Source organism: Sinohyriopsis cumingii, chromosome 11 (assembly GCF_028554795.1).
Source record: "Sinohyriopsis cumingii isolate HCF-2022 chromosome 11, ASM2855479v2, whole genome shotgun sequence".
Classification (NCBI taxonomy): domain Eukaryota; kingdom Metazoa; phylum Mollusca; class Bivalvia; order Unionida; family Unionidae; genus Sinohyriopsis; species Sinohyriopsis cumingii.
The window spans coordinates 106,726,124-106,744,016 of record NC_142971.1 but is presented as its reverse complement, the minus strand read 5'-3'; the positions used below and the strand labels follow the sequence as shown (position 1 = coordinate 106,744,016).

General features: G+C 35.3%; 1 protein-coding gene across 1 annotated transcript in view; it reads left to right on the top strand.

The window, feature by feature from the left end:
• Window positions 1-17,893, top strand: part of LOC149789234 (SCO-spondin-like) — a 215,128-nt gene that overhangs the window by 125,265 nt on the left and 71,970 nt on the right. The gene's annotated exons all lie outside the window — the stretch shown is intronic.

Below are 17,893 nucleotides of genomic sequence, written 5' to 3'. Positions count from 1 at the left end.
TTTGAATTGCAATATGTAAAGTTTCAATTCCTAGCACATATAACATCATTGACAAGGTGCACCCTTGTTCAACGGATCTGTTAACTGGGAAGGGTTGGGTTTTAGCTCATTTGTTTGTGCCATTGATTTAATGTTTTATATAGGGTTTGGACCCATTGCATAAAGTTTGGTCCAAATCAATATTTAAGGAGTATATGTAAAATAAAATGTATCTCAATTCTATAAAATGCCTTCTCTTGATCAAAGAGAACTAGTGAACCTTGTAAATTATTTGACTCCATATAATTTATTAATGTTTTTATGGATAATAGGTTATTTTTAATGTTTCTACCCACACGATTGGTTTATGTTTATTATTTCATCTAGTGATGATTTTAATCCATTTGCAAGTATTTTATTTAACATTTTATAGTCTAGATTTAATAGTAATATTAGTCTCCAATCTTTTAGGTCCTTTATCTTTTTGGGGATCAAGGTTATTATACCGGTTCTTATACTTTCTGTCATTTCTTTCCTTTTAAAAGAGGGGCCCCGAGTGGCCGAGTAGTCTAAAGCGCTCTCCGTTACGGATCACTGCCATCTCACCTCTGTCTGCGTGGGTTCGAGTCTCGGATTCGGCTAATGTGGGTATGTGAGAAAGCTTGCCAGTACCTTCTCGTGGGTCGGTGGTTGTTTCCGGTGTTTTCGCGACTTCTTCCTCCACCATTATTACTGGCTGCCATGTATAGCCTATCGTGTGCTGAAAAATGGCGTTAAACCCTACAACAACAACAACAAATCCTTTAAAAAGTATTATTATATAGTGATTTTAGCAGGGGTATTAAGGGTTCCTTAAATTTCTGATAGAATTCCGCTGTCAGACCATTGAGACCTGATGATTTGTTGTTTGTTAATTCATGAATTGCCCTTTTTATCTCATTTCAGAGAATATTTCGTCACATTCAGTTTTGGTCAGTTCATTTATTTTTGGAAATGGCAAGTTTTCAGTTTAATTCGTTATTATATTACCAGTAATATTTTGTGATATATATAATTTGACATAATTGTCTTCTATATAATCTAATAGTGCTTTTTCGTTTCTATTTTACAGTTGTTATTTTTTAATTTAGTTATGCTTCTTTGTAGTCCCTTTCAAAGTTTTTCTTTTTTATAAATCTTTGTTCCTATATTATATGTCCTGAAATAGCCAGTTTTTATTTGTTCACCTTTCATATTTATTTCTTCTAAGGTTTTTAACGCTTTGTTCACAGTTTCTTTGTCCATTTTGGGGTCATTCACTATTTTCTGACATTCTTTTTCAATTATTTTATTATTTTCAGCTACAGTCTGGTGTATTTTCTAGTAATTCTGGCAAATACTTGTTTGATCACATAAGTCATAAATATTATAGAGTTTATACAAGACTTATTATCTCCTCCTGATATTCAGGTAAGTTCAGTATGGAATTATTGAGTTTCCAGTGACTCTCACCCTATTTAATTGATGATGCTAGTTTAATTTCCAGTGTTATGACTGTATGACCTGCTAATTGATCTTGTAAAATTGTGCTATTAATTCTGTTATTTTGATGCTATTAGTTACATATGATTGATCTATTCTTGCTGCTGAAATTGAGGTAGTGTATATATATTCTTTTTTGCTGTGTGTAAATATCTAAAAGTACCCAATAAGTTATTATTATTTATAAACCCATGCATAAGAAGAGTCGGTTCTTCTTCCCATTGGGGTATACACCTTTTTGTGTCAAAATTTCTAGTGGATAGATAAAGCCTCCAATTATGATCATATTGTCCAGATTGTATGGTTATAAATAATTTGTATATCTATAGATAAAAGATATTTTCGTTTTTCCTTGGAGGAACATATGTGTTTATTATATGTACTTTGTAAGCTAATATATAATTCTTCCTGTAAGTTCAGGTGGGGTTAGTAGAAGTTTCCAGTCAGTTTGTATTGTTTTGTTATTAATTATTAATCCCACTCCTGATCTGGGATTATTGTAATCTTTTTTTTGTGATGAATATTGCATTGAGTTGTTCTTCTGTGTAGTTTTGTGTTAGTTTTTTCATCACTTTCTTTCCCAGAATTGGATGTTTTTTTTTTTGTTTCCCTTGTTTTACGTCATTCTTGTTTTGATTTTGCTTTGTTCTTCACGTTGTTGAGTCTTTGTTTGGAGGAGGGCGTATAATTTGTTTTTTTTTTTTTTGGGGGGGGGGGGGCGCTTGATGGTGGGGTTTTGTATTCTTGCTTGTTTTTGGTTGTGTAGGTATGGTATTTTTTTGTTGCATGCATGATAGTTTGTAGTGTAGATTATATGCAAGTTGACTCATTTGTTTCTTGGTTCAGTGTAGTTATTAATTTCTGGATTTGTGTGACTGCTTTTAGCATATCCTTAATTGTTTTTGTTCCTGGTGTGTCAACTCCTAAGGGTCTTTTTTTGTGACTTTTCCTTGCTTGGGCTAGTTAGCTTTCCGTTTATATGCTGACTTTTTCAGTTGGTTTAGTTTTGGAATGGTTGTTTTTTCTGTCTCTGATTTGGGTTCTGTTTCCATCTCATTTTCAAGTTGGGTCATCTCATTCGTTGGAGTGGTTTGCGGTGTTGGTGTCTGTTGTAATGGTGTTATTGCTTGTAGCTGTAATGTTTATGTTTTATCATTTGGTTCTGAAGGAATTGGTTCTTCATCCAATGTCATTTCTTCTATGCTTTCTGTGATTTCTAAATTCTGTGTGATTAATTGTGCATATGTATTTGTGGTAGGTTGTGTATCTGCATCAGGATTGTTATGTTTCTGTTGGTGCTGTTGCCTGGGATGCTTGCAATCCTATCTCTTGTGTCCTATGATACCACAATTGCAACATGCCCTTGACATGTGGCAGTTATAATGCTACGTTTGGAAGGGTATCCCATAAATTGTGAAGAACTCGGGGACTTTAGGTGCTTCCCTTATATCCACCCCAACATCAATCTTCCCATTATGCAGACCCGAAAAACCTTTAAAAGTGTCCCTTCTGACACTTGAGGGCTTAATCCCAGTTCTGGTTTAGAAGCCCTGCTGGAAAACGTCCAGAGGAATTTCCCTGGGAAACTTGTATAAATAAATTTCCACAAATTTCTTTTCCACTAGTTTTGTGATAGGAGGGAGAGGCAACTGTTGCTACCCTATCCCCCAACATGATGTTTCCTCTTGGCAGCACAAATTCATTTTTTGGTGGGGTAAAAAATGATTATTCCTCTTCATATAAAGTATAAAGTTTCCAGATTAGAGGAGTTTATCCCTCTTGCTGCTAGTGCAGTTAATATAGTGACATCATTTGGCCTGTCAGAGGCTGCTGTATGTCAGACAAATCAAGGGCTTGTGCCCAAGAATCTCTAAAGGCTTTAAATAATCTGACTTGTTCAATTTCTTCCTCCTCGTTCAAGGGGCGCAATAAGTTGTGAACAGAACTGTCGGAATAACAAAAACTCTACAACAACAAATGTGGGCAGTTTATTTTTTATTCAAGTTGGCTTGAATTTAACTTTTATTTGTTTTGCGTGCAAAAAAATGAGATAGGCGAGAAGTTACCTTCCTATTATTCTTTGTATTTACACGTTGTAAAACCGCGGGAAATTTATTTTCCTCCCTTTCCGCGGCCCGAAGTGGTTTGTGTTCCTTGTTGTGTTCAAGTAAATGAACTAGCCATATAGACAAGGGGCACATTTCCAGAACACATCGTACTAAAATAATCATATATACATGTATTTCGGTATAAAAGAAGGATGTAATAGTAGCTCACACATTGAGCGTGGCTTATTCGCTGTTTGTTTTTCTTAATTATTATCGTTGACAAAATCTAGATGAAGTAAGGAACCTGAGGGATTCAGAAAAATAAGGATAATGTTTCTTAAAAAAAACGTAATTTAAAATAAAATAAGATTATATACTCTAACTTTATCTGACAGAGTTATATCTCCTGATTATATCATTGACGTTGAATTTCTCTGTCTTACATTAGAGTTATACCCTGAAGTAAGATACCTTTGTTGATATTTCTTTGAAAATACCGATTTGGTTATATTATTTGTAACACGATGGGAAAAATGTTAACCAAAAAATAATGATTTTTGAAAAAGCGAATACTATTGCAAACTACAGGCGAGATCACTTTTTAATCGCTCCATCTTTTACCTGACAGAGTTATCTCTCTTCATCTGTTTGTATCTAACACAATCGGGAGATATTGAGATATTTTTTGTTTATATTTCTTTGTAAACGTTGATCTGGTTATATTATTTGCGACAAGGTGTATTGAATACCTGCAAATATCAAAATATTTGCAGCAAATATCAAAATATTTGCAGCTGCATATGTTGATTGAAATATTATTTCTTCGCTTGTAGATACAACTGCTTTGGCGCTCTTTTCATTACAGCCAGCCTTACCAAATTTGCAATTCTGACTCTGTGTAATTACTTGTAAATTACCCAAGGAATAATCTTTCGGATCTGAAATAATATGATCGATCACAAAATCGTCTTCGATTACCCCATGTAAACACTTGTAGATAAATCTGTGACAAAGATATTTTTTCCAGTACAGAATAAGAGATAACTAGTATTATTAACAAAACCAACTGTTTTTATAATTGATAATTCCGAATTACGCCATCACGAGATGCTTCATAATTGTTGATGACAGGATGTTTTACAAACTCATTTTGCCCCATTTTTGTAAAAGTATTATTTGTCAAAAAAATTATTTTGAAAATCTGGCGAGATAGTCTTCAGCAATTTTTATGGTCTTTTCAGTATTGTCGGTGTTAGTTTTTATCGTAACATCGTTTCAGTTCTCTGTATTTTTTACACCACATTGCTCAGACAACTGCGTTGTTCCTCTAACCCCAATACCACACTTCAAACACGGTTTTGGTCCTAAACTCCCTCTTTGTACACTTTGTAAGTGAAGTCCACAGAATTCGTATACGCAGGCTTTGTTCGTGACGCCGAGAATGAATTTTTCGATGATGGTGCATCTCATGTGTGGTCAACATTCATAATCATGCGCAATACCAAAGGTGTTATTGATGCTACAATAAACGATGATCGAACGGCGACGATTATTAATTATCTCGACAATCAAAGATATTTTCAGAGTAAAATTTATTGTGGGAGTAGAAGATACTTGAATTACCCGTAACAAACATGACCCTGTCTGTCTTCACATTGGAAATAATGTTACGTTAAAAAGAAATTGCAAACCAGGAATGTTGACTGGTATTGACAAACCGTATTATGAACGAGCATATCATGTGATCGCAGTTATTTATTTAATATATCAGCTGAATGATAAACCCAGCGTTAATGATCTCAAACAAATGAAATTTTCAAAAAAAAATTGTGTAGCGGAAAGAGCTACAGAATACGTCATAAACGCGATACGTGGAAATAAACCAACAGATCTACGACGTTAAAAAATAGACAAATGGGCTGAATCAGTCAAAGATAAAGGAGCTAGAATACACGATTTTACTAATAACAGTAAAAAAAATCAGGAGAAGTATTATACCGGCCAAAATATTTATCGAAAGGAACTCATATATATATATATATATATATATATATATATATATATATATATATATATATCGTTAATCATAATGAGCATGCTTTGACTTCCAAGAGATATAACCGTCAGATTTTACCAAGGAGATATATTTGATTTTATTAACGAAATAAGTAACAATGATCTTGTATCAGTATGGTTATTTCAGAGTTAAGAAAGAAAATCACTTCGAATTAATTAAACCTCATGGAAGTGTCTGTAACAAAGAAATCAAATTTGATCAGTTTGCAAGACCTATTGGTGAGATTTATCGAACAGAATTTCTACATACAAAAATGAAAGATCTTGCGTCAAAATACACCCATGACGATTAATTGTCAATAAATGTTTTACGATTCCAACGGCTCATTGTGGCAGCTGTGATACAGTAATGTTGTGGCAATATTCAAATAATAATTCAATATAGTTTACCGTAGATAGAACTAATCGAAGTCTTGGACACACACGCGAAAATGTGATGCTTTCCTGTCTTGAATGTAATCGACGTCGAGGCGCTAGTTCACAAAATTGAATGCGGTCGTAATTGTGTGTCATCAGGAATTACTTGTTACTGTTCACGTACAAATCCATGCTGAGGAGAAGTTGAATCTAATATATAAATTGCAGGTCTGCCCGTGGATCTTACCATTCTGGAAATTGTATGTTTCGTTATACTCCAAATAGGACCAGTCACTCTTTTTTATCACCTTCAAGTTCACCAGGTTCATATGAATATCTGACAGTCACATTACCTAGTACTGTCTGTTTGAAAAGTCATGTCGTTGAATTGGTATATGTTGTTTTTTTTTTGCAATTGCATTAACGGGTTTCATAGAAATTGGACGAGTACTTCTATTATTTAACGTAGCTATTACACTTGGTAGTCTTGCAAATGTAGCAACTGTGACCATCGTAGACTACCACGTTGATAAATTCGTTCAAACGCAGATGCAACTTCAGCTGCTGTTTTTGTTAATATTTGTTTTATTTCTTTATACCTGCGTGCAACGTCACCGACAGTTAACGCGTATATGTTTGTGCGTGATTGGCGTCTACGTGTTTTAATAGCATCGTGTGGTAAAAACAAAATATCTGATTGATGGTCTTCATTGGGATCGCAGACATCAAAATGTTCGTACTCAATTTGTTTAGGTGGTGGTAGATAAATTTGCCATATTGTCTGTCGTGCTAACCACTTTGCAGCAACAGAACGTGTGACATTTGCTGCATCAGCAAGTTTACTAATCGCTGATCTACTTTCCAATATCATCCTGGGTTATAATACATCGATTCCATGATAATAATAATTGGTTTATTAATGACCGGTCCCTAGCACTAGTTTACCTTTCATGGCAGATTTTACTAGGAAGCCAGTAAGTTTTTCTCTGAGAGATTTATTTTTTTATGGAATTAAACGAGTGAATCAACTTCACGTCTGCAATATGTCGTTGTTGTAGATTTTGATTTTTATATGCTACATCATGAACGTGACATGCTTGATCGATAGCATTTATTGTTACTCTCCAGGTCTTGGTTGATTTCGCTCGTCAAGTCGGATATCAAGTCGGGTTCCAGGACTACAATAGTTATATCCAGGTAGATTTTTTATCCTGGATACTTAGCCCATGGAGCCTCCTAATCAAGCAGCGATATCACCACCTGTCTTAACATGAGACGAAATAAATTCATATTTTGTGTACCATGTTTTACACACTTATCTGTAACACGATTTGTATTCCTTTTTTTGATTGTTGTTAATCCACTTGTGAAAGGGGGTGCTCTGCATCGAACACAATAAAAATTCATATTATTTATTATATTTGTACAACATGGATGTCTGTGATTTTTCAGCGACACGAAAGGTAGGTCCAGTGAATGAATATATATATATATATATATATATATATATATATATATATATATATATATATATATATATATATATATATATATATATATATATATATATATATATATATATATATGTATGTATATATATAATTGATATGATGTCTCAGAAATGCTTAACGTTTTGAAACACAAGTATTATGTTTTTATCGTCAAAGGATAACGTGAGTAAATCAGGTCATAATAGGTGCTAACTTACTCGTGAAAGAATTAATGGTCAATCAGCTATCAAAACACATGCCTGTGAATGTGCAAGAGTTTCTTTGTCAGCGTAATTGATATAAAACTAGGCCTAGCTACTGATAGCTTGATTTCACTACAACACGATACTAGAATTAACATGGCTAAGGCGAGGTGGCATGTCAAATAGTATGGTCGGTTCACGTACCTCGAAAACAAATCACATATTCTTTTTTGACAAGTGAAGTCTTCCTTTCTCCTCGGCCATGGCACGTACAAAGCAAACAGCGCGCAAGTCCAAAGGACGATGAAAATATTGATGGGAAACTTTACCTTCAAGAGAGAAATGAATCAATAGAACATTATACGCAAGTATAAAACTGTACAATTTGAAATTGTTTATACAAAAATTAAGAGAACAGGACTGAATCAATTGTATTTCCAAACTGAACCAAACTCAGCGCACGAGCAGCACGAGAAATCTTACAAGATGGCGAGATACAGAGAAAAGAATGAATTTGAATAATATTTCGGCACAGAACGAATTGAAACAGCAGAGGGAACTTTTCTGAAATGTTCTTATAAAAAGGGGACCTGGGAAATTTACACAACAAGGACACCAGCAGACAAAAAAAACATTAGTGGGCAAAATGATAGTAGATTTAATTATGAGAAAAAGCGACGTCGGAAACCTACGGAATAGTTTGAACACGAATGGCCCGAGAGGCTTCATACTAAGACCCAAAGGGACAGATCAAATCATGCCATATTGAGAAATGGAAATCGCAGATGGGATAATAATAATAAAAGAGTCGAGACCCTTTCTGAGAAAAATTAAAAAGAGGACAGGGGAGCTACATATGGTCGAAATACCTATGTAAATCCCACCTGAAGTAATGGTTAAATAAACACAACAAAAATTACAAACTGAAGTCGTAAAGGCGAGGATGGACACGATCCCGTGATACAGTATAAAAAATGGCATCAGAATACTAGTAGTGGAAAAAGAGAAATGATACTTAAGCAAAAAAGTGTTCTTCTTACACGGTTTTCTTATAAAGGGTGTATTTTCCACAGAAAATGTCACAAATACGGGAAAACACGTGACACACGCCAAAGATATGCAGAACACAGCAAGAAGAAACAAAACAACAGCTACGAGTACAAGAGTTACAGCAAAGACGTGAGATTACGATTTTTCCCCAAACAGACAAAAACAAAAGCAGGAGAAATAGAAAAAGCGAAAGAGAAACAAGAAACGACCCAAAAACCAGATGATAAACAACAAAGACAACAAACTACAGAAAAAGAAAAAGAGATACAAGAAGGCAGACAACAACTTATCCAACAACAAAAGTCTAAACAACAGCAAAAACACTGGGTAGATTTGAAATGGTAAGACTAAATAATTTTTAGCTTGCTATGATGCCAGGTGTATGTTTGATAGAACACGGGGTGACTGAGGAATGTACGGCGAAAAAACTATTAGCGTATTATGATTCCCAATGTATGTTTAACAAAGCATTGGGTGATTGGAAAAGCTGGGGTAAAATAAATGTTAATTTATTTTTATGCTAGCTGTGTGTTTAACTGAGAATGGGGCGCTTGGGGAATGGTATAGTGGAACAAATTTTAGGGTCTTATGATACCAGCTATGTGTTTAATTGAGCATGGAGTGATTAGGGAATGTTAGGGCGAAATATCGATTAGAATCTTTTGATGCCAGCTATATATTAATAGAGTAATGGGTGATTGGGAACTGGTAGAGTGAAATAACTATCAGAGTCTTATGATGCCAGCTATATATTTAATAGAACAATGGATGATAGAGGAATGGTAGGGAGAAATAACGTTTTGCTTTTTATGGTGCCAAGAAATGTTACTCGTAAATTAATGTCTTTAACTTCATCTTAGGCCGTGAGTTACTGTAGGTCATGAATTACCGTAATCGGTGAATTACCGCAAGTCGTGAGTTAATTTAGGCCCTGAATTAACGTAGAACGTGAATTATTGTAGGCCGTGAATTATTGTAGGCCGTGAATTACCATAGATCGTGAATTACTGAAGATTAAAGTTAAATAAGTATGATAACTGACTGGAGTGAAATAAATCAGTATTTTCTCTACCGCGTCGATAAGATAATGACCAAGAAGCTTGCACGGTGTTATGGTAAGATCAGCTGCTATACAGGAAAGCGATGCAAGTTTAAGTTCAATATTGTGCATTCTTTTCTTCCAAATATTAGAGTGCTGTTTTGCCTCTAATTTGGAAAGAGATTTAGTTTGCTACATACATTTGCTGTGCGAAAATACAAACATAACAGATCATAAACGATACGCCAGGATTATGGTAAGAAATCCCCTATCAGCCTGCTATACATGTTGCTAGCCAATACATTTGAGCATGAAATACAATGACAATTTGCTTCTAGGAAGTGTTGTTGTTGTTGTTGTAGGGGTTAACGCCATTTTTCAGCACGCGATAGGCTATACATGGCGGCCAGTATTAATGAACCCGGGAAAACCCCGGAAAGAACCACCGACCCACGAGAAGCTACTGGCAAGCTTTCTCACAAACCCACATTAGCCGAATCCAAGACTCGATCCCACGCAGAGGTGAGATGGCAGTGATCCGTAACGGAGAGCGCTTTAGACCACTTGGCCATAGGAAGTTAATATATATATATATATTTAATCATCTCATGGGTGAAAACGCTAGTGTCAATCAAATCTCCTCTCTCGTCTTATGTTCTTAATGAAATATAGACGCAGTATGGTTTATAATATTTGCATCATGAATGATCTTCTCCAGTCACTTCCATAAACAATTCACCGTCTTGTAGTGTACTAAAGTGTGTGTGTGTGTGTGTGTGTGTGTGTGTGTGTGATGCCCCACCCAGTCAATGCTGGACATCCAGCGAGTCAGCTGTTATTACCTGCATTGTACTAATAAACTCATTTGTATATTTGTAGGGAACAGGTGATATTTTGAAGCTTAATATGCAGTTTCCAATTCGTCTCGAACAACATTGATATGTAAGATACTATATATATATATATATATATATATATATATATATATATATATATATATATATATATATATATGTATATATAATTACTGGATTAGTGTTTTTGAGAATCAGCCTAACTCAATCACAACGTCCATGTAATGCAAGTATTATAAGGATGTGGAACAAAATGGATGGAGTCTGAAAATTATTCCTTTCGTTATTGCTTGCATGGTTAGTTTAATGTTGGCCTGCTTCCTGCTTCCTAGTACCAGTCAAGGGATGGTTGGAAGAAGACAATGTAAAGAACCAGAACATAGTCGAATAATCTCAGACGCCGATCATATTCTATGTTGGATTTAATCTCTGACACCGACAATGTGAAATATTACCAGCGATCTCTGACGCTGAGCCTTGACCATTACGTCAGTGACCTCAGACGCTTATCGTGTACAATGTAGGATGTTGATCTTAGGTGTCAATCATGCACCTTGTTGGCATTGATCTAATACGCTATTCAAGTACGTTGTTGATAGTAAGGTCTCACTAGACAGTTTTTCTGGTGAACTGTCATCCGACAATCACCTATTGCAGAAAAATGAGAATAATTTTAGACTGAAATTACAAATGAAAACAAACTAATGATTTTTGATGAAAGCATGCATGTGAGATGTCATATTCTGGCTGCAGCAATCAGGTTAATTCCTTATACAACTGGAGACATTTTTACTGAACCAACACTGCCACCAGCCCATCATTTTTACATTCATTTATGACAGCAAAGAGGTATAATTGAATATTTTCCTGTGACAACGCAGCTAAATGAATCAGTATGGCCTTATGCATAAATAAAATTCACAAGTAGTATAACAAATTAGCATACTTTTCATCACCCCTCAACCATCTCGATATTTAGATATTTATCTCTGTAGCAGACATACGTAAGTACGTAAGCCATGTCGGCTGTTTATTTGCAGCCCAAGTTACGCATTTGATCTCCAGTGCTAGTCTAACTGTGACAGGTAGTCACCAAACAAGCCAACCCATTTTCAAGCCTAACTCAAAGTAAATCTAATCCACATTAAATATTTAGCTTCTGTTTGAATTTATAACTGCTAGGCTTATAGTAATTAGGTTCATGACTTCTACCTTAAAAATTAGGTGGTGTCAAAATACGAAACTATTCAGTGAGACCCAATCTAAGACACCGAACATGCACAAATCTCAACAATCATTTAAAATGCTGTATATACACCATATTGACCGTGATTGGAGATGCCAGTAATGTATCATGCTGACAGCGATATCAGTCTCTGGTCATTGAATACGTTGATGAACATTAATACGAACTCAAACATTCTCCTGTAGAATCCAGAGATAGGACTTTCCATTCTATTTTGCTTATATTTGTAATTCTCTATAATTAGTCTATAGACCTTGATTTGATGATTTCTTTGTAGGAATCCGGAGGGAATCTGTAGATAGATGAGAATAAATTAGTGCGCCTGATGTTTCAAATTCACCAGGTCGATTCTGATTCCGAGTTAAAACATGTCATCAAGTTTATGCTTTTATGATGTCCATGATATTCGTCTCCCTACCAACGTTTAGCCCAAGATCTGTAATATGGATTTACATGTCAAGATTTAGCCTGTGGGGGTTGTTATAGTTGGGGTGGGATGCTCCCTATATGTTATCTAAATTATTATAGAAATCCCACCCAGGCTTGATTTTGGTTGGAAGTTTAATTAATGAAAGATAGATGTAAAGCTCCGAGCCCAAATACAGTAATGCCGACGGTTAAATGACTGAATATACAAAAAAAAGTGAAATTCAACGAATACAAATTTAATATCAATTCAATAGTCAAGTGATTAAAATCTCCCAAGTACAATCCTTTCGCTCAACCCTGTACTCGCCTATTGCATCACTTGATTAGTAGTGTGAGAAAATTTTCCACCTGTCCTTGTATTTTACTCATCTGTGTATTATTCTCTCCTATTCCTCTCAATTCCTTCTCCTCTTCCTCCTGACTTTCTCTAAATTACTTCTCCTTCTCGATTTCGTTTCCTCCTCCACCTTCTATACACCTTCTCTCCACCGACTAGACTTTGGTCGACTCCGACTGTTCTACTAGTCTCACTTCCGTCACCAACTATTGGGGACTCGGGATTCAACTGAACTGGAAGTTCTGTCTCCTAAAATGTTTCCTGTGAGAACAGAAGGACGGTACAATATTTTTCCTTAGTCTTCTCATCTCACACTACACCCAGCGTATCATCAGATAACGGCTATTAAATGTCTTCTGTCACGCATTCATTCGCATCGAAATAATCATACGTTCTTGTATGGTAAACAACGTAGTAATATATGCACGGTATATATTACTTCTCAAAGATACATATATCATATGGCTATACTTAATTTATACATATTCCTAATCCCATTATACTAAATAATATCACAACAGTCAGACTCATTTCTTTACATTACAACTCATCCAAAGTAAACAAATATTCAAATATCCATGCTCTGATATATGCATACATTGATATTAACTAATCTTACACACTTCAACCATTTTCCAAACTCACAATTCTAGCATGTGTAAATTCTAACATAACGCATTAATAAAGGCACTAGTTTACTATGAAGTAATCTAATAGCGAATTACAAAATTAATTCTGACCACAAGCTAAAAATCTGCATAATTCTGTACGTAAGCTCAAGCCTATTTCTCAAATACGCATGTGTGTGTGTGTGTGTGTGTGTGTGTGTGTGTGATTGTGATTTTTTAGCGTAGCTTTAAAAACATTTCAGTCATATGGCTACGATGTCTACAGTGTGACAGTTTATAATGATGTCTCATATTATACTGACACCACGCCGATCAGTCCTAACACTAATCTCTTAATGCTGAGCGCCAAGCGAGGCAGCTGTTAGCACCATTTTTGTAAGTCTTTGGTATGACTCGGCCGGGGATCGAATCCAAGACCTCCCGCATCCGAGGCGGACACTCTAACCACTAGGTCACCAGAGCGGTTCAAATACGCATGTAAATGAAACACTACAAAGGTAATTATACATACTAAACGATGCTAGTAATTAAGTATACTTACTACAAATAATTACAATTACGATTCCGTAATATTCCACACAAATCGAGGAAATAACTCACTGACCTTTTCGAAGCTTTGTTTTTCCTGATAATTTGTTTCCAAGTTTTTTGTTGGGGGGTGGGGTGGCACCAGACAGATCCCCCCAATTCACCCAAATTAAAATTTTTTTTTTATGTTGTCTTGTATCCACCTAAGGTGCGTGTGTATGTATTCTTGTCCAATATAATTTTGATCAAAAATTTATTTAAATAAAAATTTGGATGGGGTATTTTCCCCAATTGTATTCTAAAGGGTTGTTCATCCGATCTAGGCTTCAGTGTCTTAGTCAAGTCTCTTCCCTTTCTGTTTTCAAGTGACCTTTGCTAAGGGTCCCCTATATACTGTGTACGCTATATGAGTATTTGCTATTATGTTTGTATGCTATAGATTTGTATGTAAGGACAGCATTTGTGTCATACATACATACATATACATATATACATATACATAGATATACATATATACAATCTTCCCAAGAGTACAACTGACGATTTGCTTGAGAGTTATGAAATTATAATTAGGATCTACGTTGTAATCACACCCTCTATCTCAATTCCAATTGGATATCGCTGTGAACCGATTCAATCAAACTTATCGGATAACTAAAGTACACAGAGGTAAACTGATAGAATTAAACTGATATTATACTACACAAATTTCAACTGGCACGATAGTACGTGGTTTTAAACTGTCAATATATTACCCAGAGTTAAATTGGCATTATAGTACAAAGAGTTAAGCTGTCATTATAGATACAGAGTTAAAATGACATTATTGTATGTGGACTTAAACTGTCATTATATTACTCAGAGTTAAATTGGCATTAAAGTACAAAGAGTTAAGCTGTCATTATAGACATAGTTAAAATGACATTGTAGAACATGGACTTAAACTGTCATTATAGTACATAAAGTTAAACTAACATTATAGTACATAGAGATTAGAGGACAGAAGATTTGAAATGACATTATATTACCCAGAGTTACACTGACATTATAGTACAGAGGTAAACTGTCATTATAGTACATAGATATAAACTGTGATTATAGTACCGAAAGTTAAACTGATATGATAGTATCCAGACTTACACTAATACAAAAAAGTTACAATGGCAATATAGTATGATGGTACAACTACAGAGGGGAGATGTGGTTAAATATTGTAAACGTTATTAGTATGTTTAAAATTGTACAAAAATGGAGATTTACAAATTTGGCTTAGAATATATGTTTGTACTCTTGATAAAGGGACGAGTATTCATTTCGCTTATTTGCCTTTATGGGCTTGTACTGTCTATAATCACATCAAACATGACACGGAATCCTTACAACTTTAACATTCCTGTCTAATTACCTGCAACCGTCTGATGTTAATACGAACATATTTTCCCAAGGTTTGACAATTAAAAAAGAAACTTCGTTTATCTTTTGTGTGGTTTATCAACAACCCGACTCAGATCACCTTATTGAAATGCGTACAGTTGGAGAATGATGAATTAGTTTCTTATCGTCGGTTTCGCCAGAAATTGTTTATTTCTAAAATAGGACCCATATCGCATTTCCAATAAAGACCTGGATAATTGCCATGACATAGCTGTTTTGTTGCGGTGTCTATTTGCACCAATACAGATATGCATTTTGCAGAACGGTACATCCTGGTGTTGGGTTTCCTTTCTTATTTTGTTGCGAATGTCAATATCGTAGGAAACTAAAATGCATATTGCAGGTCTTCAAGTTTTATATTTGCCCATATTTTCTAAACCCTTTTAATAATGTCATCATCCTTAAGATGAATCAGTTTAAAGCTAAGCTAATTCATGCTGTAACAAGAATGCTTGCCTAATTTACATTGGGTCAAGTTCATAATCAATTAAACATTCTCGCTTACCTCTTTAAATGTTGAATCATTTCACAGTCACAAATTTCTTCAATTAAGCTTTTGTTTGAAAGGTTTAAATTTGCTAATGTTGTAATCCCATTTGCGAAATGCCCCATTTATGATTAAACTGCAAACGGACAAAAGAGAATAAAGAGACGATCTTGATGCTAGTGGAATGTATAGTGATACAATTAAGGATTAATGGGAGGACACCTGAATAAAATGAAAATGGATTTTGAATGGTTTTAATTGTGATTTACCGGAAATGACATACACCAACCCACTTGACAAAATTGATTTCGCTGACAATGATTTTGATATTAGCCCAATTGCACGAACCATCTTTTCAGATTATCAGTTAGCCACATTTTTATATTAATTGCCTGAGAGTCGTCTTTTCTGGCCATCAGCTAGACATCGTGTTTCTATAAATGACTTGGCCAACATCTTTTCCGATTATCAGTTAGGCTCATCTTTCTATGAATTACGTAATCACACCTTTTCCGATTATCAGTTAGCCCTCGTGTTTCCAAGAATTACATAACATTAGTCTTTTCCAATTATCAGCTAGCCCTCGTTTTTTATCAATTACATAGCAGCCATCTTTTCCGACTCTCGTTTTTCTATTAATTATCTAACCGCAATCTTTTCTGAGTATCAACTATCACTCGTTTGTATCAATTGCATAACCGCCATCTGTTTCGATTATCAGTTAGTTCTATAAATTACATAACCACCATCTTTTCCGATTATCAGCTAGCCCAGTTGTTTCGATTAATTTCATAAATATTTTTTCCGATTGTCAGCTTACCCTCACATTTTGTTGAGTTGCATAACATCCATCTTTTCCTATCATTATCTTATCTTCGTGTTTCTATACAAAACAGCGTTTGCCGAACATCACAAATTTAACTCATGATCTGAAAAGTTTATATGATTAGTTACTGATTATAGATAATCGCTGCAGATATACATGAAATAAAGCACAATGTTGGTGAACAAGGAGACAACACATTCTTGTTACTGCTCTTATTTAAAGACATAGCTATTTGTTTGTATGTTACTAATGTAGCATCATATGTATCTGCAAGTTACGCTGCGGTTTGTTTTCTTGGACACGATATGACTATGCAAGTTACTTTACATTCTGTTTCTTGGGCCTGACCTGACTACAAAAGTTACGCTACGGCTTGTTTTCTTTCGTCTGCCCTGACTATGTTAGTTACGCTACAGTTCGTTTCTTGGACCTGACGTGACTAGGGCAGTTACGCTGCAAGTTGTTTTCTTTGGCCTGACCTGACTATGCCAGTTACGCTATAATGTGTTTTGTTGGACCTGACCCGACTATGCAAATTACTCTAGTTTGTTTTCTTGGATCTGACCTGAATATGCAGTTGTTTACTTGGGCCTGACCTGGCTCTGCCAGTTATGATACGGTCTGTTTTCCTGTGCCTGATATTGATATTGGCCACACGGTAACTGGCACGTGCAAACTGGTGAAAGCATGTATACACATGTTGTGAAGCTGTGTATGGAAAAGAAAACAGGTTTGGAAAGTGGTTATCACGTAGTTTGCCGGTCCTAAAAATAAAAAATATAAATGTATCGTTTTTCATAATTTAAAAAAAAAAAACGGTTTTGTCACTCAGACTAAGATTTATGAATACTCATTTTCCCGAAGAGGAGGAAGCGGTTCAGCATTTAGCATGTCAGACTTGTGATCGAAAGGATGAAGGTTTGGGTATCACGGGGTCAGTCCGGGCTATATTTAGTTCTATCCCATGGTCACGCGACTTAAGACTATGCTTTTAATAGCAGCTCGTGAAACATATCCAAGCTAACATGCAATAATTTACGAATGGAGAATAGCCGATGAAGTCATGTTTTGTGTATACATAGATGACATTTAAAAGGCGTGAATGGCTGCAGTTTTACATTGTTTGAGGTTCTACATTAGCAGCTGGGGTTGCAAATTTCGACATCTGGTCAAACGATTGGAGGAGTGTGGGTGTGGAGTGGAATGTAGTTCTTGCTGTTGTCTTTTTTTTGGTATACGTTGTTGATATAGACGATGGTTCACCTAAAGTTCACTGAAAACTGATCGGGGACCGAAGGAGGTGGCTATAATTTACCGATGTATCAAACGTTCAGATCAGTATCACGTGACCGTTTAAGTA